At 40.5% G+C, this 24,681-nt stretch overlaps 1 pseudogene; it reads right to left on the bottom strand.

The window, feature by feature from the left end:
* Positions 1-5,599: 5,599 nt before the first annotated feature.
* Positions 5,600-17,796, bottom strand: LOC134000255 (myosin heavy chain, fast skeletal muscle-like; annotated as a pseudogene).
* Positions 17,797-24,681: the final 6,885 nt, after the last annotated feature.

Raw genomic sequence — 24,681 nt, 5'->3', positions numbered from 1 at the left:
TACGTTAAATTGTGACACTGAAATATTTTCTGACTTTATTTTTGATACAGAAAGTTTTTAATTTTTTCAAACAAAGATTTTATTTGTCATATTTGAAACGTCTGTGATCCACTGTTGATGTTGGCAAGTTTTTATTCAGCCATGTTTACCCTTGTTCGTCTTTATACAATATGTTGGGAAGTTGCAATAAATATCAATGCAATATGTTCTATATCCCTTTGTGTTGTGTCTCTCCTTCGTCTATTAAGATAACTGAAAATGTTGTGAGTCTTGAGGCATTGCCAGCCTTTAAATCTCATTTGTAAATGCTTTATAAGCCATAGATAGTGCTCACTAGATGAGCTCACACAAAATACTTAATTAACGAGTAGTAAGTGCTTCGTAACTGCCTCAATTCATGAATTCCTGCATTAATAACTGTTTATAGGACATCCATTGAAAATGAATTTGTGAGTTTTTTATGGAACTTCTGCTAACACAGTCACTAATCATTAATACATGTCTGAATAGTGGATATATTAGAATCCCTCTCTCTCTCCAGATGTTAAACCCACCATCTGAGCAAGCTGGGGCAAAATCAATGTTACAGTGTACGGGAGCCAGGGGAGACAGTGTATTTGCACGACCTTCCAGCTTTCTTATTGCTTGCCAGGCTTGCAGACTTGTTTTAATTATGATATTATTAGCCGTAACGCTCTTAATTTTCTTCAAGTCTAGGGCAAATAACAGACCTGGTAAAGGGCTACCTGCATTAAGTGTTTCTAGATCTAGCCACACTGATTCCGGGTCATCATTAATCCAGTCGGCTATGTAATGATAAACTGTGTTTGATTTATCAGCTGTGCAGTCAGCTGATAAAACCTGACATTAGGGACAGCTAAGCCGCCCTTCTCCACAGACATCTTGTTATGTCTCGTCAAATTTGTTAATGTCTTGTCTTGTGTCATGTGTTGGTCCTTTATGTTTTCATTTAGTCAAGTCACTCATGTCCCGTCCTGTCATGCACTTCCTGTTTTATTTTGTACTCACCTTTTCCCTCTTGTTTCAGATCTTGACTTCCTCCCTTTGTGTGCCTTCCCTCCGCTGTGATTGTCAACCCCGCCCCTGATTGGTTCCACCTGTGTCCCCTTACCTCATGTTCAAATAGTCCTTGTCTCCCTTGTCTTGTGTCAGTTCGTTTTGTCTTGTCAGCGTCACCGTCATGCAGCCCGAGAAGCCTTGTTTCTGTCCTCCAAGTGAGCGTTTTTTGTTCCCCTTTTTCATCCTCCTTGAGAGCGTTTTTTGTTTAATAAATTCCCTTCGAGTTAAGCGTTTGAGTCCTCCTTCCTGTCTGAGGTCGTTACACATCTTTAACCTAGCCATCTTTAATCGTGGTTTCTTTTTATTCCAAATAAATGTGCTGAAACAGCTATTCACCCTCCTAATAATTTTATTATTAAGTAAGATAGGGACCATCTGAAAATAATAAAGGAGTCTCTGCAAAATATTCATTTTGAGCAAGGCGACCCTCCCCAACATAGACAATGGTAGAGATACCCACCTATCTAAGTCGTCATTAATGCGTTTTAAAAGAGGCTCAAAATTAGCCTTGTACAATGCATATAATGACGGGGTAAGTGAAACCTTGGAGTGACCATTTAAATGGAGATGAAGTAGGGTGACGGGGATTGCCCAGAGGCATAACCTCAGATTTTGAAAAATTAATTTTGTACCCTGAGAATTCACTAAATTGGCGTATTACTTCTAAAACAGCTGGTACAGATATCTGTGGATTTGTTTTGTGATCTTTTCCACAAATATCCAGTAATATCTGGGCTGCTCCTTATAGCTTCCGCGTGGGGCTCCACGAGGGGCTCTATAACTATTGTGAACAGCAGTGGTCTAGTCTCACAGGCAATCTGGGCCTGTAGACGTCCGGATGACAGATTCCAGTCCCGGACCTACTAGCTTCAATGTTTATTTTCTATGTGCTTCTCTCTCTCTCCTATTCTTGCTCTCTCTCCTCTCTACCCCAACCGGTCGAGGCAGATGGCCGCCCACTTTGAGCCTGGTTCTGCCTGAGGTTTCTTCCTGTTAAAAGGGAGTGTTTTCTTGCCATTGTCGCTAAGTGCTTGCTCATGTGGGAATGTTTGGTCTCTTTAAAATTAAAAACTTAAGAGTACGGTTTAGAACCTGCTCTATGTGTAAAGTGCCTTGAGATAATTTTGTTGTGATTTGGCGCTATACAAATAAAGATTGATTGATTGATTGACAGTGGGGACAACGGGCACCCTTGCCTGGTCCCCCTGCCCAAGGAAAAGTAAGAAGAGGTCTGCCCATGAATCCGAACAGCTGCAAGTGGTCTGTTATATAAAAGGCCATTCGACCCTGTCGAAGGCCTTTTCTGCATCTAGACTCATCACTATGCTGGCCAGTTTTTGCTCATGTGAGCCTTCTCATATTATTACAAGAGTTCCTACCAACAACAAATCCTGTCTGATCGACATTAATAATGGAGGGAAGAGCTTTCTCAAGACGTTGTGCTAATATTTTGGAAAGTATTTTAAAATCGACATTTAAGAGGCTAATAGGACGATACGATGGACATTCATTAGCTGGCTTCCCCTTTTTAAATATGAGACTGATATTAGCTTCAGTGAGGGACCTAGGTAAGAATCCTTTAACAATTGCATCATTTAGCATCTCCAGAAAAGGGTCCATAAGTTCTGACTTAAATTCTTTATAGAATTCACAGCTAAAGCCGTCAGGGCCTGGGGGCCTTCCCTGACTGTAGGGTCTGCAGTGCCTCCAGAACCTCCTGTTTCATAATCGCTTTATTCAGTTATTGTCTTTGTTCATCTGTTAATTTAAGTAGAGTGAGTTTAGACATGAATTTATCAATCAGATCCTGTACTCCTGGGGGCTCCTCACTAGCATAAAGCTTACTATAAAAATCCCTAAACACCCTATTAATATTGTTTGTGTCAAATGTATTATTTCCATTTGTGTCTTTAATAGATGAAATTGTCTGAGAATCACTCTTCCTGTTTACTAGTCTTGCAAGGTATGTATTCGGTTTGTTGCCACACTCATATAGTCTTTGTTTAGCGAATCTAATACTTTGCTCGGCTCTGTGGGTAAGAAGAGAATTCAGAGATGCTCTTGTGGCCAACATTTCCCTTATATTAGCCTCAGATGGATATTTAGCATATGTCTTTTCAAGATTGGACAGTTCACCCTCTAATTTCCTTTGGGCTTCCAGAGATTTGCGTTTTTTTACTCCTTGTGTAGGAAATAATTAAGCCCCTAGCATACACTTTACAGGTTTCCCACAGTACTGAGGGAGATACATCTGGAGTTTTATTTATTGAGTAAAAGATTTTAAATTCTGACTTAAAGTATGAGATAAATTTGGGCTCGCTGAGTAGGTGTGGGTTAAACCTCTAAGAGTTAGTGAAGCTCTGCTTTCCATTAAACAACAATTGTAAGAATACTGAACTATGATCAGAAACAGAAATAGTTCCTATTTCACAAGACACCATGGAAGATAACACTAATTTAGGGATAAAGAAGTAGTCTATTCTAGAGCTAGTTTAGTGAGCATTGGAAAAAAGTGAACTCTTTTAAATCAGGATGCACAGTTCTCCAGATGTCAACAAAATCCAAACTCATCACATGTAGCTGCTAATGCTCTAGCTCTTTTTGAAGGGGCCCCAGTTTCGGCCGGCAGTCTATCCATAAGTGGATTTAAATGACTAAATGATTAAAATCACCTGCATTTCTCTAATAACTGAAACGTATTATATAAGAGATGCCAGGGTGTCCATATGGAGCTTATAGAGACGCATCATGAGTCAACTCAAAAGACCCTAAGCAAAGTGTGCTTTTAGGTGAAGCAGTCGTCCTATAGCTAACATCTCACCCTGAATGAAGAAAGTGATATTACCGGCTTAAGTTACATATTTCCTGTCCATTAGAGAGTCAACAAACGCAGAGGCTTGTTCCGGAGAGTAAAAAGTTTTAACAGTGTTATTCACCGTGATCCTCAGGGATGCATGGTAGATCATGGCGTAGTGAGCCCCTTCGATATTCTGCAGCTTCTTCCTCACCTGGTTGTACTCGCGGCGGCTCTTCTGTGTTGCAGCAGCGAAATCCGGGGAAAACTGGATCCTCACTCCCTCAAGTCGGATGTCTTTCAGTCGTCTAGCTGTATCCATCACCCGCTGGCAGTCGCTGAAGTTATGAAACCTTACAATCATGGTGCAATGGAAGCCTGGATGCCTACGGTCCCAGGAGCCTGTGTGCCCTCTCCAGCTTGACACGTCCCGCTTTAGTGTCGAGCTGCAGGATCCGGGGTATCCATGTCTCCATGAACTTTGTTGCGTTTGTCCCCTCCAGCTTCTCCGGCAGACCTATTACCCATAGGTTTTTGCGTTGGCCTCTGTTTTCATAATCATGAAGACGCTCCGTTAACTCATTAGCCGTCTTTTCCAGAGCTAGCAGGCGTTTTTCAGCATCAGCCGAAGTGTTTTCCACCACCAGGATCCTCTGCTCCGCCTCGCCAACGCGTTCTGTGACTTCTTTCAAACTCTGGGAAATGTTGGTTTTAATGTCATGTGCCATATTCTCCAACTTTTCATCCATCATAAGAGCGATATTTGCCGTCATTATTTCCAGAGCTTTGTTCAAGCCCGAGTGTAGCTACACCGGTTCAACAAAAGGCCACGCTTCATACTGATGTCTTGATTTTCATTCTTTTATTCTCCTTCTCCACCGACGTTGGTTAAATCATAGAACACCGTGAAAACGTTTGCGCCTCTTGAACGCAGTGTATTTATCTCTGAGTGTTCAGTGGCATTACTTCCTGCCTCCACTCTCTGTGGTCCCGCATTTTACTTCTGACCCACAATCCCACAGTTCACCCTCAACAGACCAAGGGGTCATGTGACCACACACTTTCAAAATAAAACATCTTCACATGAAGGTTTTTAAATAACAACTGAAATCATTTTTATCAACTTATTTATAAACGTAAGCTCTTTTTAACTCTCTTATTATCATGAATTTATATGTCTATTTATTAATCCTTTTTAAACATTTCATTAACTTCATGAAATACTGTCTCCAACAGTGCGCTAGCACACGGAGGGCTAGCTTCAGCTGTTAGCATAGCATTGTCGACAGGAGGAGAGGCTGCCGGTGCATATTTCTTCCTAGCAGTGTTTTTTGGAGGCATTTTGCCAGCAAGTTTGCTCCACAACTGATCCAGGGACATCACCCGGAGCAAATACTCCGCTTTGCATGAGTTTTAACGCCAGTAGAAATGATTAAACAAGATAGTGTGCCAGAGCTCCGACAATACGCGGCTACCCAATTTTGAACTTCAAGACTTGCCCATCCAGCCAATTAAATAACTGGGGTACTTTCACACTTATACTAGCCAAGTTAAGTGATGTAGCTCCACCTCTCTACTGTGTTGAACACTCTGTGCTCAAGCGTGATTTAAGGGAAAGTAAAATGCAGAGTAAATATTATTAAATTTTGAGGGGAAAAAAGTTTATTGAATAAATAAATTGGAAGAAGACAATGAAACAGCTAATTCATATTTTATGAACTCTGTCAAAAGGCTCCAAAAGGATGTCTCTTATTCAGCAGCTTCAGACTAGAAAGAAAACAAGAAAAAGATTCAGCATTTATTCTTACAATAAAAGCTAAATTGAAAATGGAATGAATTTATTTAGCTTATACAGAAACTGAAATACCCCATTCAACTAAGGTAACCACATACTCATTATGGTAAAATATTATCACATGGTTACCTTTCCATGATCACGGCTCTTGGCTCTCAGCTTGTTGACCTGGGACTCAGCGATGTCGGCACGCTCCTGAGCTTCCTCCATTTCATGCTGGACCTTCCTGAACCTGGACAAGTGAGTATTGGCCTGCTCCTCCTGCAAAGCGTTTTGAGTTGAAATATTTTGTTTTATGTTTTAGGTATTATATTACATAATTTTAGTATGTTTTCTTTCTGTAATTACTTATTTGTGCTACTTTCCTATATGAAAAATTACAAATCATTTGACTCACAGCCTCCTCAGCCTGTCTCTTGTAAGCCTTGACTTTGAGCTGCAGTTTATCCACCAGATCCTGAAGTCTGTGCACATTCTTCTTGTCCTCCTCAGTCTATATAAAAGAAGAAATATTACTTATGCAGTATAGGAAGAACATTTTGAAATTAAGAAATTATGATAGTTTCAAGTTAATCTGAAATTACCTGGTAGGTCAGCTCCTTCACTCTCCTCTCATATTTGCGGACTCCCTTAACAGCATCAACTCCACGTCTCTGCTCAGCATCAACTTCAGTTTCCAGTTCACGAACCTGTAATGTGATGATGCATAGTATTTCAAAACCTTGTAAAGGAATTTTAGTAGTAAGAAAGGCTTCATTAATTTCACATATTGAAAGTGTGGAAGTGTGATTAACATCCTGAAGCAGATTTATTAAGAGCATACCCTTGACTCCAGTTTCTGGAGCTGCTTCTTGCCACCCTTCATGGCCAGGTTCTCAGCTTCATCCAGACGGTGCTGCAAGTCCTTGACTGTGACCTCCAGGTTCTTTTTCATCCTCTCCAGGTGAGCACTGGTGTCCTGCTCCTTCTTCAGCTCCTCAGCCATCATGGCAGCCTGAAATGATGGGCATCATGCATAAACAAGTGTTTTTTTCAAGTGAAGTTGAATTTTATAAAAAGAAGACTCATATACAAACTCACATCAGTGATAGCCTTTTTGGCTTTCTCCTCAGCATTTCTTGCTTCCTGAACAGCATCGTCCACTTCACCCTGAACCTGTACAAGGTCAGACTCCAGCTTCTTCTTGGTGTTCAACAGGCTGGTGTTCTGAAAATTAAAAAAGTCACCTTTAATTTTATGTTATGTATACACAAGCTGGTATGTATACTATATTCATTCTGTAAAAAGGCATTTTCTTATTAATTCTTGAATATAAACCTGAGAGTGAAGCAGTCCAACACGCTCACTAGCATCAACCAACTCCTGCTCAGCCACTTTGCGTCCCCTCTCTGTCTGCTCAAGAGCGGCTCTGAGCTCCTCAATCTCAGCCACCATCAGGCCATTTCTGCGCTCCACCATGGCAACCTGCTCCTTCATGTCTTCCTGTCCCCTGACAGCTTCATCAAGGTGCAGTTGGGCATCCTGATAACACGTGCAAGGGTAAAGACTTAACTTTCTTTGCTCTGTAAGATTTGTTTATTCATTGATCAGACAAAGCTCACCTTGAGCTGTCCTTGGACATTCCTCAGTTGTTTCTGGGACTCAGCAGCCTGCCTGTTAGCATGGCTCAGCTGAATCTCCATCTCATTCAGATCTCCCTCCATCTTCTTCTTGACTCTCAGGGCATCATTCCTGCTCCTGACCTCAGAATCAAGAGTGCTCTGCATGGAGTCAATCACCCTCTGGCTGTTCCTTTTGATCTGCTCCATCTCCTCATCCTTTTCTGCCAGCTTCCTGTCTACCTCACCTTTGATTTGGTTAAGCTCCAGCTGAACACGGAGGATCTTGGCTTCCTCATGTTCCAGTGTACCCTTAAGGAAAAGGTTGAACATGTAGTTAAAGGTTACCAGTCTTTCTCAGGTAAATCTGAGGAAGAAATCAAATGAGTACATGCCATTATATAAATGCCTTTGTATTTTATCGCACAAGTGGTCTTTTTGTATTGTAATTTAGATTTTACCTCTGCTTCCTCCAGTGCTGACTGAATTTCAGTTTTCTCAGTCTCCACTGTCTTCTTGGCTTTCTCCAGCTCATGGATGCTCTTTCCAGTCTCACCAATCTGTTCAGTCAGGTCTGAAATCTCCTCTGTAGAACACCAAATACCAAAATCCAGTTTAGAGAAGCTTACATTATATCTGGAGTTTAGGTTTTACCAACACAAAATCTCATAACCTATACCTATAAAGGTCAAGGAGGAACCTTTACAACCATTATATTTACAATAAATATCGTGTGATTGACTTACGCTGCAGGTTCTTGTTCTCTCTCTTCATGGTCTCCAGATGATCCAGAGCCTCCTCATAAGAGTTCTTCATCTTGAACAGTTCAGTACTGAGAGAGCGAGCCTCCTTCTGGGCTCCTTCCAGCTCTGCCTGGCCCTCCTCATATTTCTGTTTCCATTCTGCAAGGACCTAGAATTATATAGATTAATAACAATGATTAAATACCAAGATAATTTTGTGTTTCATTCAAACCAGTGTGGTTTTGATTTCCTGTTACCTTATCAAAGTTCCTCTGCTTCTTGTCAAGGTTGGCAGCTAGAGAATTAGCTCTCTCTACATCAATCATGAGGTCCTCCACCTCACCCTGTAACCTCTGCTTGGTCTTCTCCAGAGAGGCGCACTTTGAGTTCACAGCCTCAATGGATTCCTCAGCATCCTGCAGACGCTGGGCAAGCTTTTTCCTGTAGTGAAGAATTTGTTTACAATTAATTGCATGTTGATAGTAAGATATGTGGGATGTTTTCTGGAAAAGCAAGCAATTGAATTGAAGACTCATTTAAAATGACTTACTTGGACTCCTCCAGCTCCTCAGTGCGCTGGATAGCATCAGTCTCATATTTGGTTCTCCACTGAGCCACTTCACTGTTGGCCTTGGACATTCCTCGCTGCAGCTCAGCTTTAGCCTCTTGCTCTTCCTCAAACTGCTCTCTGAGCAGATCACAGTCATGACGGGCTGATTGAACACCATGGGCCAGGGCATTCTTGGCCTTATGAAAAATCGAAGACATATTTCATTGACCAGATGTATCACAGAAATATGTATGTATTATTGAAGAATCATAGACATGGGTTCTTTAAAATAAAACAACTGTTTACAATACCAAGGATAAAAGTATTTTGGTGAATGTTCTTCATAATGTTTATGGTCATGATAATTTTATTCATGTTATTGTGTATTTCATTAAAAGAATGAACTTTCTGAAAATATTTTTTTCTCTATCTACAACTATCATTCAACCCCTTTAACTGTCCTATGTCTGTCTCTGAAATATCTAACCCTTTAACAGAAGAGCATTTCCTCAGTAGGTATTACTTGGCCAAAAAGAAATAAAGTTGAAAAAAAGGGCGCATTAATATTATGAGGCAAATTTTAGGTAAATAAATAAATAACTTAACTTCAATTTACTCTCTATTGTGGTTTAATATAATTTCTATTATATGGGTCAATGAATTCACTCTACTTTTTTGTGTCCCTGGGGTTAAGTCCAATTAAATGGGGTTAAACTTTCTGCTTATAATCCATTTTTAGAGAATGTATGAGAGGATTATGGCAAAAATGTCCTAGTGTTGTAACCATCAAAACAATCAAAAGTTACACTTTCTTAAAAAATGCTCAAATTCTCAAAAAAACTACACATCAACTACTTTGGCATAATCTTACATTATCACCCTTTCATATTAAGTAAAGGTTAATGGAATACAATTGTTCTAAATCTTAAATATATTTGGGGAATCATGTCAAGTCAAGTGAACCACATGAAGTGTCTCAAAGTGTAACCACCATTTAAGAAGCCATTTTGTTAAAATTGTGAAAAAAGGCCATATAACAGGAAGTGGTTTTACAGAGAAGGACCCCCAATGATCACAACTGCTCAACAATGTTAGAAGCTCTTAACAATTACTCATAATCTGACTTTTTCTCGGTCAGGTTTAGTTACTTTACATGTCCCATGGTGTAACCCTAGAAAACATGAGAACAAGAACTCACTAAAATGAATATTTACTTTAAGAATTACGTTTCAAATATTGAGACATGTTCTTACACAGGTGTCAAATTTGATTTTAAAATGAAATGTCAAAATTGTATAACTGCTTACATCATTTGAGTTGATCGATCATAAATAAACTACTTTTGAACATGTACAGTCTTTAAAATACCTAAAAATCCAATAAATCATTTAAATGATAAATATTACTCAAACATAACATCTGTGAAATATAATTATTTACATTTCTGCTATTTCATTACTAAAACAATCAAACTAAAGAAAGAAAATGGGTTTTCCCCATTAGATTCCATCTACAAGAAAAAAGTGGCTCGTCAGAGCATGCATGAATGCTAATGCTGCATGTTCTGAACCACCTGACCTCTTTATAATATAATATCATCATCTCTAAGCCAGAACCTCTGAACTCATGTTTTAAAGATACGTTACCCAAAATTCTTACTGTCAGATTAAATATTTATCAACTGTATTCACAATAGAAGACAATTTATGAGTTGACTTATGAGTTGTTGTTGTCTGGTGATTTTTTTCTTTGTTCTATGATAAAACACATTAGTTACATTTTTAAATGAATTTTAATCTTGTTTTTTTTGCACATCATTTAGAAAGAAATGAGTTCATTTATTAAATGAAATTAAAATGATGGTTTCTTGAGTGAATTTAAAATATTATACCCTAATCATTTCTTGTTGTCAGATGTTCCTTTTTCTTATCTGAAATATCATGAAAAACCAAGTTCACTGAACCTTGTTGACTGTCATATTTGATTTTCAGTGTCCATTTCTTCAACAAACAATGGTGTTTGATTATAATATATAATGACTGACAATTACTTAAAATGAAATGTAGTACCCAGTTCCACCAGTAGGCTATTAAAATCGAATACTAGGAGATAAAAATTGCTTTATACCTTCACTTCCTCTTCAACGTGTCTCTTCAACTCCTCAATCTGCTGAGTGTAAGCCTGTTTGCCCCTGGTCAGCTGGGAAACAAGAGCATCTTTCTCCTCAAGCTGGCGAGAAAACTCACCTGAATGACAAAATGTTAATGAGTCATTTATCAAAATGATCATATGTGGTTTTTATTACTAGTTTTTATCACAGGTGACTCACCATTCTCTGTCTGCAGTCTTGCCCTCTGTGCATTAATGTCATTCAGCTGGCGCACATTCTCATCATTTTTGGCTTTAAGCTCACTCAGCTGGTCTTCAATAGTTCTGCACATTTTTTCCAAGTTACCCTATAAAAACAAAACATGATGTATTTAGGAATATTAACATGAACAAAGCAAGTGTTTTGCATTTGTCTAAGTTGGAGACTACTTCATAATTATCCTATATAATCCATATTTATAACCATAATGACAGTCAGTTATAAACTCACTTTGGATTTAGCTACAGCCTCCATGTTGCTGGAGAGATCATCAATCTCCATCTTGTACTCGCTCTTCTCCTTCTCCAGCTTTTGCTTGACACGCTGGAGGTTATCAATCTGCTCTCCCAGCTCTGCAACACTGTCTGCCTGCTTCTTGCGGAGAGCTGCTGCGGTAGCTTCATGCTGGAGGGTTGACTCTTCAAGGTCACGGCGCAGCTTCTGGAACTCAGCCTCACGCTTCTTGTTCATCTCAATCTGAGCGGCTGTAGCTCCACCAGCTTCCTCAAGCCTCTCACTGATCTCCTCAAGTTCCCTGGAGAGGTCGGCTCTCTGTTTCTCCACCTTAGCCCGAGCAGCCCGTTCAGCCTCAATTTCTTCTTCCAGCTCCTCAACACGTGCCTAGGTTGGATGATCCCAATATAAAGAAGGCTTGTGAACTGAACACACTGTGAGCAATGGTTTTTCAGTCACTGAGTATAACATTCATGTCAAATACTAACCTGGAGCTCCTTGATCTTCTTCTGAAGCTGAGCACCAAGAGACTGTTCATCCTCAATCTTGCTGAGCAACTGGCTGGTCTCAAACTCCTTCCTGGAATAGGAAAAAAGGTATTGCTGTTGTATTGCATTATGGCAATTAATCAATGTAAGAATTAAACATAAAAACAGAAAACATACTTCTTGATTTTCTCCTCAGATTGCTGTTTGTCATTCTCCAGATCCATTATGGATTCCTGGGCCAGTTTCAGATCTCCCTCAAGCTTCCTCTTGGCTCTCTCAAGGTCCATACGGAGCTTCTTCTCTTGCTCCAGTGATCCCTCAAGCTTTTCAGATAATATTATAACGTTCACATTAAATAATGTTTTGAATTTTTATCATGGAATGTCGATTCTCTCACACAAGTTAACAATACAAACACGTTATCAAAAGCAATGTTCCCTCACATCGTCCACTTGTTGTTCCAGTTTAGTCTTGGCCTTGGTCAGAGTGTTGACTTTGTCCTCCTCTGCCTGGAGATCATCCAGTGTTTGTTGGTGAGCCTCTTGGAGGGCTTTCTTCTCCTTGGTCAACTTGGCAAGAGACTCATCTTGAGATGCCATCTCCTCTGTCAGGTTTTTCACCTGAAAATGTCGGGAAACGTGCATTATTTCCATCACTTTATACCCATACTGTATGTTGAAAGCTAACATCAAATACATTGCCTTTTTTGAAGAAAAAAAAAAAAAACAGGATTAAAATGATTCCAACCTTGTTTTCTGTGGCATGTTTCTCCTTCTCCACTTTAGCCAAGGTCAGCTCCAAGTCATCAATATCTTTCTTCAGCTCAGAGCATTCATCCTCCAGCTTCCTCTTCTTGGCAGTCAGTTCAGCATTGATTTCCTCTTCATCTTCCAGTCTCTCAGTTGTCTCTTTGAGTTTGGCCTCAAGTTGGATCTTGCTCTTAATCAGGCCTTCACACCTTTCTTCAGCATCTGAGAGGTTCTCACATTCCTACAGTATATTGTTACATACAGTAAATGAATGGGCAATGTATTCTCTACATGTACATAAATAGATTAAGGATTAATAAAAATTTGAAAATGTTAACTACAATATTCGATTAATGGAGTGTGGATATGATCACTCTTGCTTTTCGTATCCTACTTACCGCAGACACTTGCAGTTGCAGGTCATTCTTTTCCTGCAGCAGGGAAACCATCTTCTCCTCCAGCTCCTTCTTCTTGGCCAGAGCAGCAGCCAGGTCTGTCTGCATCTTTCCATAGTTCTCCTTCATCTGGGCCAGCTCCTTCTCAGTCTCAGCACTCTTCAGAAGAGGCTTGATCTTGAAGTACAGATTCATCCATGGCCAGTTTTTCACATTCATGAATGAACGGATATTGTACTGAATGGAGAAGATAGCTTCCCTGGAAAATGAATACGAATAAAGTGTAACTCTTCTGTAATATTATTTAATTAAAAACAAAAAAAACAGCTGTTATGAACAGAAGAGTTCAGTTTACTGTATGATAATCCTACCTCCTCTCCATCATCTTTACAAACTCTGTCCTCATGAGGAATCCTCTGCAGAGAGCTTGAGTCATGGTCACCAGATTAGCCAGTTTTTCATCTCTCATCTCCTCCAGACCACCCAGCAGACCAGCTTTGAAGAACACCTGTGGAAGGGACTCAGTAATCAGCATTCACTGATACAAAAGGATGTACATATACATACCATATCTTGACATTGTTCATAGAGATTAACCTTTGTGTGTCCAAACTTGTATTGAGTGTGATCCACATCAATAGAGCCTAGCAGCTTCTCAGCAGCTTTCTTGTTGTCAATGAACTGTCCCTCAGGGATGACGCTGGCATTCAATACTTTGTATCTACAAGAGAATATTGTGTTGTTACTTACAGTGACCCCACATCTTGGTGGGCTGTTTTAAACTCAACTGAAATCAACTTGATTTGCTTATATTAAATTATATCACCTCTGCTTGAAGTCACCATAGAGGATTCTGCTGGGGAAGCCCTTTCTGCAGATTCTGATGCCTTCCAGCACACCATTACACCTCAGCTGATGGATGACCAAGAAGTTCTCCATAAGACCTGAAAGTTCCAAAATCATATTTAAAATGTTTGTTTTCATCAATGTGTCACATTCAGTGTGCAACATTAGGCCAGGTGCTTCTTACCTGGGGTCTTTGATTCATTAGGAATGAGGCAACGGACAAAATGAGGGTGAGTGCTCCTCAAGTTGGTCATTAGCTTGCCCAAGTTCTCCTGTGGATCAGCAACATAAGAAAAATGGTCAACAGTATTTCAAGATTATGGTTTTAATAGTTTAAAGTATGAAACAATACATACCCTGAAAAGTGCAGACACAGTCTGGAAGGAACCACCCTTCTTCTTTCCACCCTTTTTGCCACCACCACCAGCAGCAGCCTCTGTTTTCACAAACATTAAATTTGATTAATGGCACTTAATAAGTAACTTTTGTAGGATCTCTTAAGTTTTCTCTGTGTCAATTAATTGCGCATGATTATACGTGCATGTGTGTGATTATACATGCATGTATATATTAATACAGAATAGTCAGCAGCTATATTCAAGGCCTGAACCAAGTGTAACAGACACATGGTTATTTACTCCTCACTACAAACATAGTGAATGTCATATAACATCATAAATTGCGACTGATTAGGCCGCTAATAGCTAATGTAAATCTCATCATTGTTGATCATTTTCTTCTACAAACTTACTTGATCACTTTCTTGTACAGTTGGTATTACAAAAAAGTTTTTAAAATTGTGGTTCAAGAAATGTAAGGTGTTTCTAATACCACTGATAGTCCTGCAACATATGGGTTTTGCAAGATAAAACATATCATCTGTAGTGTTACTCAGAGTTTCTGATCACTCTACTCAATCTTATTTCTCACCTTCTCCACCATGTTTTGCATACAGGAAAGCTAGAAGTTTGTTGGAGGCCTTCTGGTAGAGCTGGATGACTGAGTCATTCAGGGGGTCCTTGTTCTTGTCCAACCAGCCAGTGATATTGTAGTCCACTGTACCAGCATAGTGAATCAGGGAGAAGTGAGCTTCAGGCGCGCCCTTTTTAGGCTTTGGCTTCTCAAAGGCCTTGGTCTTGCCAAGATGCTGATCATGCAACTTGTTCTTGAAAGAAGTGTCAGAGGCCTTGGGGAACATGCACTCCTCTTCAAGGATGGAGAAGATGCCCATTGGCTGAGAAAAAAAAAGAAATTTCACACCAAAGGTTTAACAATGTAAGCAAACATTTGCATGATTCAAAAAATCACTTTGACTTGATTGAGTACTGACCTTCTCAATAAGCTCAATGCAGGCAGCCAAGTCCATACCAAAGTCAATGAACTCCCAGATAATACCTTCTTTCTTGTACTCCTCTTGCTCCAGGACAAACATGTGGTGGTTGAAGAACTGTTGCAGTTTCTCATTGGTGAAGTTGATGCACAGTTGCTCCAGGCTGTTGAACTGTAATTATGGTGACATAATGAATCATAGAAAAACATTGCAACAGGATGCAACTCAAATATTCTTCAGATCACTCACATCAAAGATCTCAAATCCCGCGATATCCAACACTCCAATGAAGTACTGTCTTGGCTGCTTTGTGTCCAGCATCTCATTGATACGGATGACCATCCACAAGAACATTTTCTCATAGATAGACTTGCACAGAGCACTGACAGCATTATTGACCTAGAAATAAAGATTTTAGAATGATCACAATCATATTTTCTTGTTAAAATGGAAATATTGCCATTTTATTTGTTCAGATATTAAACTTTCTTTATCTTACCTGTGGCACAGTCTGACCTTTGGTTACCATCTCATTTCCGACCTTGACTCTGGGGTAGCACAGAGCTTTCAACATATCCGCTGAGTTCAGGCCCAGGAGGTAGGCAATTTTATCAGCCACTGATGGAAAAACAAACTGTTAGCCATCAGTAAACTGGGATATGTTTACAAATATATGTTACATATTAATCAATGGTAGATTTTCTATAAGATATCATTATCCGAGTTACCCTCAGTGCCCTCAGGTTCAGCCTGCTCCTCACGCTGCTTCTGCTTGAATTTCATGTTGCCATGATGCATCACAGCACCAGTCAGCTTGTAGATGCCCTGCTTCTCCTCAGCAGTGAAGCCCAAAATGTCAATAGCAGTCTACATTGTACATGAAGAAGAGTTATTGGTATTTGAAAAAAACTTCCCGGTTGCATTAAGCATGCAAGATATACTTTATTAAAAAGTTTTCTTACATCTGTTGCAATGAACTCCTCCACATCATCAATGCTCTTCACAGAGATTTCGCCCTGACTGACCATTGGGTAGTCATAGGGGTTGGTGGTGATCAGAAGAGCCTCTACATGAGCATAGTAAAAATACACATCATTGCTTAGTCTTGTCTCTGGCATTATTTAAGTTTCAGTGTCAAATTTACAAAGTAACATACCCAGGAGCTGAGGTTGGTGGCCAGTCATCAGCTGATAGAAGATGTGGTAGCTCCTTTCAGCAGACAACTGGAAGGTTACACGGGACTTCTCCAGCAGATCTAAGAAATACAAATTTAATCAGAGACTGTGTGATCACTCTATTACATTTAAAACTGTTACTTCATCAAAAATATATGACACTCCAGATTAATCTTGATTCACATCATGGTTGAAACTTACAAGTTTCAATATCAGCTGAAGCCAGCTTTCCAGTAGAGCCAAAGTGGATTCTGATGAATTTACCCTAGGGAACCAGATCATTGATAACATCAGTTTTTGTAATTTAGCAACAATATGTCTTGAGATGTTCCCTTGATTACTTACAAAACGAGAGGAGTTGTCATTCCTCACAGTCTTGGCATTACCATAGGACTCCAGCAGAGGGTTGGCTGCAACAATTTGGTCCTCAAGGGAGCCCTGCAAGAGAGGATTTGAGTTACATGGGCTTAACATTCAAAAAAACTTTCCTCTGATAAACAGTTTTATCTTAAAAGACCAATTTACCTGCATCTTTCCAGGAACTGGCTCAGCCTTCTTGGCTCCAATAGCTGCAATTGTTGCAAAATACTGGATGACACGTTTGGTGTTGACAGTCTTTCCTGCACCGGATTCTCCACTGGGGTATAAGAGACACATTTCAACATTCTGCTTTATTATCATTATATGATTTAGCATTACATTTCTGTTATACTTACGTGATCAAGATAGACTGGTTCTCACGATCTGAAATACAAACATAGACATTTCAAAAGAATGTCTTTTTTTGCAATTCCCTCAAAAAGCTTTTGTGCAAGCTTAATTCTACATGATTTAACACTGCTAACTTTAATTTTACCTGTGTGCATGAACTGATAGGCATTATCAGAGATGGAGAAGATATGAGGTGGTGCCTCAATCCTCTTCTTGCCTCTGTATCCTCCGACAACTATAGAGTCATATACAGGAAGCCACTTGTAGGGATTCACAACAACGCAAAACAGCCCAGAATAGGTCTGTAATAGCACAAATAGAAAAAAAACATAGTGTTAACATTTAGATTCTCAGATCTAAATACTGCATTGGTTAAGTGGAAACTCACGTAGATCATCCAGGATGCAAAACGCTCTTTGAGGTTATACAACACAGTAGGCTCATTGAGGTGGGTCATCATGACCATGTCCTCAATTTTATCAAACTTTGGAGGGTTTCTGGGAAAGATTTCATCTTCTTTTACAGTGAGTTCCTGGAAAAAGAGAAACAGTAAAAGCGGTTTTCCTAAGATTTATTTTTCAAATTTAGAGTTCATCAGATGGATGTCCTTGTTAATCGGTGTTAGTATGAACTCAAAGCCACTAATTATTTTTCACTCATAATTTTAAACAAATGTTTATGTGAAAAAATGAGAAATCCCAACATAGTAAAGGGTCTTCATTGGAAATACACCTACCTGTCCATCCTCAGTCTGAACTGTGGCTTTGCCACCCTCTCTCTTCACAAGTTTACCCTTGAGATACATTTCTTCCTTATGCGTCACAAAGAAGGAAGTTTTGGCATCAAAAGGAGCGGCTTGAGCCTCAATCCTTTCCCTCTCTGGCTTCCGGAGGTAGATGGCCGCCGGGCCATAGCACTCCATCTCTGCGTCTGTGCTCATGGTGGCACTTTAGTGGAGACTGAAAAGATCACATAAATATCAGCATAATGTAGTAATGTAAATCTTGTATCCATCTGATGTTGGAGATTTGACATGTTTTACCTCAACTGGCTCCAAAAAAATATGACTGGTACAGTATTTGGTGGAGTGTCAAGATGCTATAAAAAAGATGGTGAAACATTAGTACAATGATTTTTGTTTGTTTTTCTCATTTTAAATCTTACTTGCAGAATGTCAGTTTAAGAGCAGTCAAGTGTGAAGGTCGTAAAACGTATTCACTTGACTAATAAGTGCCAGCTGTACTCAGTTAAAAGATCGATTTTCAGAACTGACTTCCACAACCAGAGAAATAGTGCTGTTCTTAATGGTCACTTAGTATACAGTATGTGTTGAGACAGGTTATGTACTGGATATAACTAATTGTGTGAGTATTTCAAGAAATTGTTTTGAAATAATGTTGATATGCCATGAAATTCCATCCGAATGTCGCCAGAAACAAAGATAAATCAGACAAAGAAATATGGACAAAAAACATTTGTAATTACTTTAACTTTACTGACTGATCAAAAGGAGTTAAAACTGAGATCATAGTCCAAACACTCACCTGTGTTGAAGGCCTACCAGTTCATGGAGAAGTCAAGGGCTGCTTCTTTTATAGAGGGTGGGAGTGCTTGGTCAGCTGCTGTCTCTGACTCAATTTGGCCATGGCCTTATCCTGTTGCTTATTTTATAGCAATGATGTATATGCAGCTTGTAAGCATATATAGTTGTAACTGTAAATTGGAAAATACATAATGAATTATGAATTTGTACAAATTGATTACAAAAGTGAATGTGACATACACAATGTGGGTGTAAAAATATAAATTAAATGTTATATAAGACTTTTATTTGTAACTATTATTTAAAAATTATATAATGCATTACAAATTGATCACAAATGTGAACGTGACATATACAATGTGGGTCCAAAAATATTGAATAAAATGTAATATAAAACTGACAATTGTTTAGTGAGAAAGTGGAATATTTACAGTAGAATGGACTACATTACTAATAAATTCTATGTACATTATACTGAAGGCAAATACCTTCCTCACTACTAAAACCATTTTAATTTACTTTCAACATGCATGCTTTCATCAGAAATGTTGACTGTGAAAACATTATCTTAAAAAACAAAACAAAAGAGAAATCAAACATAGGTATACATGCAGAGATATACTTCAGTAAGACAACCAACTAAATCAAGTTCTACCTCAGTAATCATAAATATGAAAGTATTTACAGTGAAAGAAGGAGGAGCATATACATTTCTCCCCTAGATTAATCATCAGTGATTTATAAAGATGCTATTATAAATGTTGGTCCACTACTAAATGTTATCATTCACCAAATAGTACAGAATATGGTTTGTGTTCCATTCCAACAAATATAGTTCTTGATTTAAAGGGCATGGAAGTTGAATCATGTAGTTAACATCAACAGTATTTTTCTGTTATATTAACAGACAACGTTGGGGGTTGGTTTTGGAAACTCTATTATTTTAACCTTTAATATAAACTATATATTAATTATCAGGGGAGATTATTTCCAATGCTTCGTAATGCTTGACAATATTAATGCAATATTTACCAAAACTTTAAATGTGCACACAAAAACCTATGTGTTCCTGTGTGTGTCAGTAATACCAAAATAATGCTCTAAAAATAATTCATCCATAATCCATCGCTGTATTAATCTTAAAAATCTTATGAATGTAAACGTGTTAATTTGGAAATAAAATCACTTTATTAGTTAAGATCCCATCACATTAATATTTTTAAAGGGCAATGTCAGCTACATGTATGGAGCTTGACTTTGTAAATATGCCAAAATATTTGTGGTCTACAGTTATGGAACTTTGGCACATCTAGTCCTGTAATAAAACTGAAGATGAAGTACCATAAAAGTTCATTCACCTGTTATATATCTTCTTAAATGGACATGAACACAGTTGCCAACTGTATTCAGGTATTGGCCAAAATAAGTTCCACATGCAAAATGGACTTCATCCAGTTACTTAATTTGATGCTAAAGAGGATATCAAAGAAATATGATACTGTCCTAGAAAAATTGATAAAAATAGACAAGTTAACTACACATACACAGTCTGCAAGGTATACAAGGTGCTGAGGGGCTGAGGGTGGTTAATTGTTGGAGCCTGATAGCCCAGGGGAAAAAAGTGTTTCTGAGCCGGTTTGTGCGGTTCCTCAGGACCCTGTATCTTCTGCCAGAGGGCAGAAGTTTGAAGAGGCCTTGGCCGGGTTGAGATGGGTCAGGATCTTGCCCTGTTAAGCCCCCGAGAGTCTGCAATGTCCTCCAGGGAGGGCAGGGGGCAGCCAATGATTTTTTGTGCCGACTTAATGACCCCCTGCAGGGCTTTTCTGTCTTTGGCTGTGCAGCCGGCATACCACACCGTGATGCAGTACGCCAGCATGCTTTCTACTGTGGAGCGATAGAAGGTCTGCAGCAGCTTTGCCTCCAGGTGGCATTTTTTCAGAAGTCTTAAAAAGTGCAGTCTCTGCTGAGCCTTGCCCACAACCGCTGAAGTGTTTGTGTGCCATGTTAGGTCGTCAGCCACAGGCACACCGAGAAACCTGAAAGAGGAGACTCACTCCACACAGACACTGTCTATCTGTAGTGGGGCGGGGTCCACTCTCTTCCTCCTCCAGTACATCACCATCTCTTTGGTTTTGCTCGTGTTCAGCAAAAGGTTGTTTGTTGAACACCAGACTACGAGCCTCTGGACCTCCTCGCTTTACGCTGTTTCGTCGCTGTCGGAGATGAGACCCACCACCGTAGTGTCGTCTGCGAACTTGACGATGATGTTTGAGTGGTGGGAGGAAACACAGTCATGTGTGTATAAACCATACAGGAAGGGGCTTAGCACACAGCCCTGAGGGGAGCCCGTGCTGAGTGTTTGGGTGGAGGATGTGTGGGGCCCAACCCTCACTGTCTGTGGGCGGTCCGTCAGGAAGCTGTTAATCCAGTCGCAGGTGAGGGGTGGGAAGTCCAGGTCAGTCAGCTTCTTGATGAGAATGTTCGGCAGAATGGTGTTGAACGCCGAACTAAAATCAACAAAAAGCATCCTGACATAGTTCCCCTGTTTCTCAGTGTGGCTTGCGGCAGTGTGGAGAACAGTGGCTATGGCATCAGCTGTTGACCTTTTTGCCCTGTAAGTAAACTGGTGCTGGTCAAAGGTCTGAGGGAGGCAGGACTTGAGGTGGTGTAGGACTAGCCTCTCGAAGCACTTCATGACCACAGAGGTCAGTGCCACCGGTCTGTAGTCATTAAGGCCGCTTATGGTGTTTTTTTTGGGGACAGGAACAATGGCGGCTGCTTTCAGACAGGGTGGGATGGTGGCCAGTTTCAGGGAGGTGTTAAAGATCCTCGTTAGGACCCCTGACAGCTGGTCAGCACAGGCCCTCAGTACATTGCCCAGTACCCCGTCTGGTCCTACCGCTTTGTGTGGTTTTACGGCCTTCAGGACCCCTCTCACCTGATGTTCCTGCAGCTCAAGCAGATAGGTGCCGGAGGGCTGTGAGGTCAGTGGAGCAGGGTGGGGCCTCTCTGCCTTAAAGCGGGTGAAAAAGTGGTTAAGTTCTTCCACCAGCGAGGCATCAGAATTTGTTACCTCCGACGAGTTGCCCTTATAGTTGGTTAGGTGCTGTAAACCCTGCCACACCTGCCTCGGGTTGTTATCAGCCAGGTGGTTCTTCACCTTCCTTTTGAAGTCCCTTTTGGCAGCTTTAACTCCTCTCCTCAGGTTTGCTCTGGCAATGGAGTACAAGTCTCGGTCATCAGCTTTGAAAGCAGAGCCTTGGGCCCTCAGCAGTGACCGCACCTCTGCTGTCATCCAGGGTTTCTGATTATTAAACACTCTGATCTGTTTGTCCACCGTGACATTATCAATGCAGGTCTTAATGTAAAACAGTACAGTCTCAGTGTGTTCATTTAGCTCCAGGTACAAGAACAAACATCAATACCACAGACGTATACCATACATATTTCCATTTCCCACAGTTACAATCTCTTCATTCTTTTGTTTAGTTCTGTTATAGCATATGGAATTAAGTTTTTGCTGAATTTTGTTTTCTTTTAAGCCAGCGACCTGTATCGTTGGCCAGATGGAAGGAGTGTGAAATATGTGTTAAGGGCATGACTAGGATCAAGTGCTATGGAGTGTGCTCTGCGTGCAGTGGCTGTGCTATTGAGGTCTGAGAGGTTGGGGGTTGGGAGCCCGATGATCTTGGCTGCCTTATGTGTGATCTGTATTAGTTTGTTGGGAGCTGACAGCATGTTGAAGAAGCAGGGGGAACAGTAGAGGAGTATGGGCTGAATGATACTTTTATAAAGTAGCAACAGGAGGTGGGGGGGCAACTGAGAGTGCTCTGAGTGTACGGATGGCAGAGAGTCTTTGTTGGCAGCATTTATGGATGTCAGTGATGTGTTGTTCAAAGCTTAGTTTATTGTCCAGGGTGAGTCCAACATATTTGTGGCTCTCCACCATCTCAACTGCTTTGCCGTTTATGCTGACAGGATTGTGGGTGAGGTTAGGGGCTGACCTGCTGGAGGAGTTGAAAACCAGTTCTTTTGTTTTGGAGATATTTAACTGTAGGTGATTGTCTGTGCACCACTGTGTGAGATGGGAGATGGACTTGTGATAGTCCATTACTGAGTTATTGTCGTACTGCAGTGTCATCTGAGTATTTCAAGTAGGTGGTGATGGGTGAGGGGCTGATGCAGTCATTGGTGTATAGGGTGAACAGGAAAGGGCTCAGGACAGAACCTTGTGGGGCTCCCGTGTTGGTGATGGTGGGTAAGGAGATGTTACTGCCCACTCTGGTGGATTGTGGTCTGTCACTGAGGAAGCTGTGTACCCAGTGGATGAGGAGGGGTGGGACATTGAGGTGGAAGAGTTTCCTTATCATCTGGTGGTGTTGGATGGTGTTAAAGGCTGAGCTGAAATCGATGAGGAGGAGTCTGGCAAAATTACGTGGGGATTCAAAGTGCTATAGGAGGGAGTGGAGAAGACATGCCACTGCATCTTCAGTCCCTCTCTTGGCGGGGTCTTTTGGGTACCGGCATGATAATGGATGTTTTCCAAAGGGTGGGCACTGTGGCAGTCCTGTAGGAGTCTTAAAAGAGGGAGTGCATGACGGGAGACAGCTCTGCTTTGATTTGGTCCGGCCCTGGTTTACACCGACTCAACTGCCGGCGTACGTCGTCCACAGAGAAGGGGGCGGGTTGTGTTGGATCGGGGAGGAGTATAGTCTCCAGGAGTGCCCTACAATCCTCTGAATAATCCCTGGTGTCAAACCGGGTGTAAAAGACGTTCAGGTTTTCAGCAAACGAGATGGGATCAGTTATTGTAGGTATGGGTTTTGTGTTGTGGCTGGTGAGTGTTCTCACTTTCTGAAAGGCTTGTTTTGTGTTCATTGTGGTGAATTCCTGTTCCAATTTTTCCTTGTACCTGAGTTTGGCTTTAAAAATGTCATTCTTGATTTGCCGGGGTATGGATTTGAGGGAGGTCCAGTCCAGCTGTTGGAAGGCCTTCTGTTTTTCCCTCAGGCTATGAATGATGTGGGGGGTGATGCAGGGTTTGGAGTTTGGGATATTTCTTGATGGCTTTGTCTGGGATTGTTGAGGAAATGCAGAATTTTATGAGTGTATGGTTATTTATTTTATTTTCCTCCCCTCAGTCTCAAGACTGCAAGAGTCTTTATGCAGAGTCGATGCAGAGGGAGTCTACATGAGATGTTTAAGGCTGCGTGTATTAAGGTGACGGCAGTTCATGGCCCAAACTCTTTATGGCATATAGATGGCAACCATAAGCTCATCAGGCCAGTGATATTAGCAGATAAACAATGCATCTTTCTATCGATGTCATTAGAATTGTTTTACAATAAAGTTGTGTTTTTTGTGTTGTGAACACAATTGCCTGACAGGTGGAGATTTGTTGTCCATGGTGGGATGGATGGATTCAGTCGTTTATTGTTCCACCTGACTGTGGCTGGCAATAATAGAGCTAGTATGGTCTTAAAGAGCTTTATCACTGCTGTTGAGCAGTATGGGCTGCCATCAAGGGTACGGTCTGATAAAGGGGGGAAAATGCAGATGAACAGAATTCATGATCAGGAGCAGAGGTACCGACAGGAATACGCACATCACAGGCAGAAGCGTCCACAATCAGCGGTAAATAAATGTTTGGCAACTACGCTCACACAACAAACACACCAGTTGAATGTGCTTCTTTAGCATATGTCACACATAAATTAACGCCTTGTCAATTTTATCCTAAACACAGAATAGAGAGTACGTGGAGAGATGTTTAGAACATGCCCTGGACCTCTTCTATCAGATATTCACTTAATTGGAAGATCAGGGAACACTGAATCCAGACAATGAAGTCCATCTTTTTGCACTGCACCGGATCTTCCTTCCACACATCCAGCAAAGCCTTGACTCTTTCAGAGATGCTTGGAACTTTCATGGTCTTAGAACTGAAAGGAATCAGTCACCACAGCAACTCTGGAGAAGATACAGAGAGCAAGGCCCTATGGAGGATCCTACTGAGGTTGCTATGTATGCGGCACCATTTTAACATATCTGTCATATTGTCACATTGCTCTTAGCATACTCTGACTAGAGACAGGGATTATAGCAACAAAAAAAAATTCTGACTGAAATTTTTTCTGACCAAGTCATAAACTGTTCACCATCTACCTTTTCATAGAAACCTTTTTACGTCGCTTCCTAGGATTTAAGGTAAAACAAGGTGGAAACAGCTGAGAAAACAAGATTATATTTCATCCACTAACCATTGCTGCTCTTTTCTAAATT

This window comes from Scomber scombrus, chromosome 18 (assembly GCF_963691925.1).
Source record: "Scomber scombrus chromosome 18, fScoSco1.1, whole genome shotgun sequence".
NCBI lineage: Eukaryota > Metazoa > Chordata > Actinopteri > Scombriformes > Scombridae > Scomber > Scomber scombrus.
The sequence above is the reverse complement of the archived record's forward strand: the minus strand, read 5'-3'. Positions and strand labels throughout refer to the sequence as shown.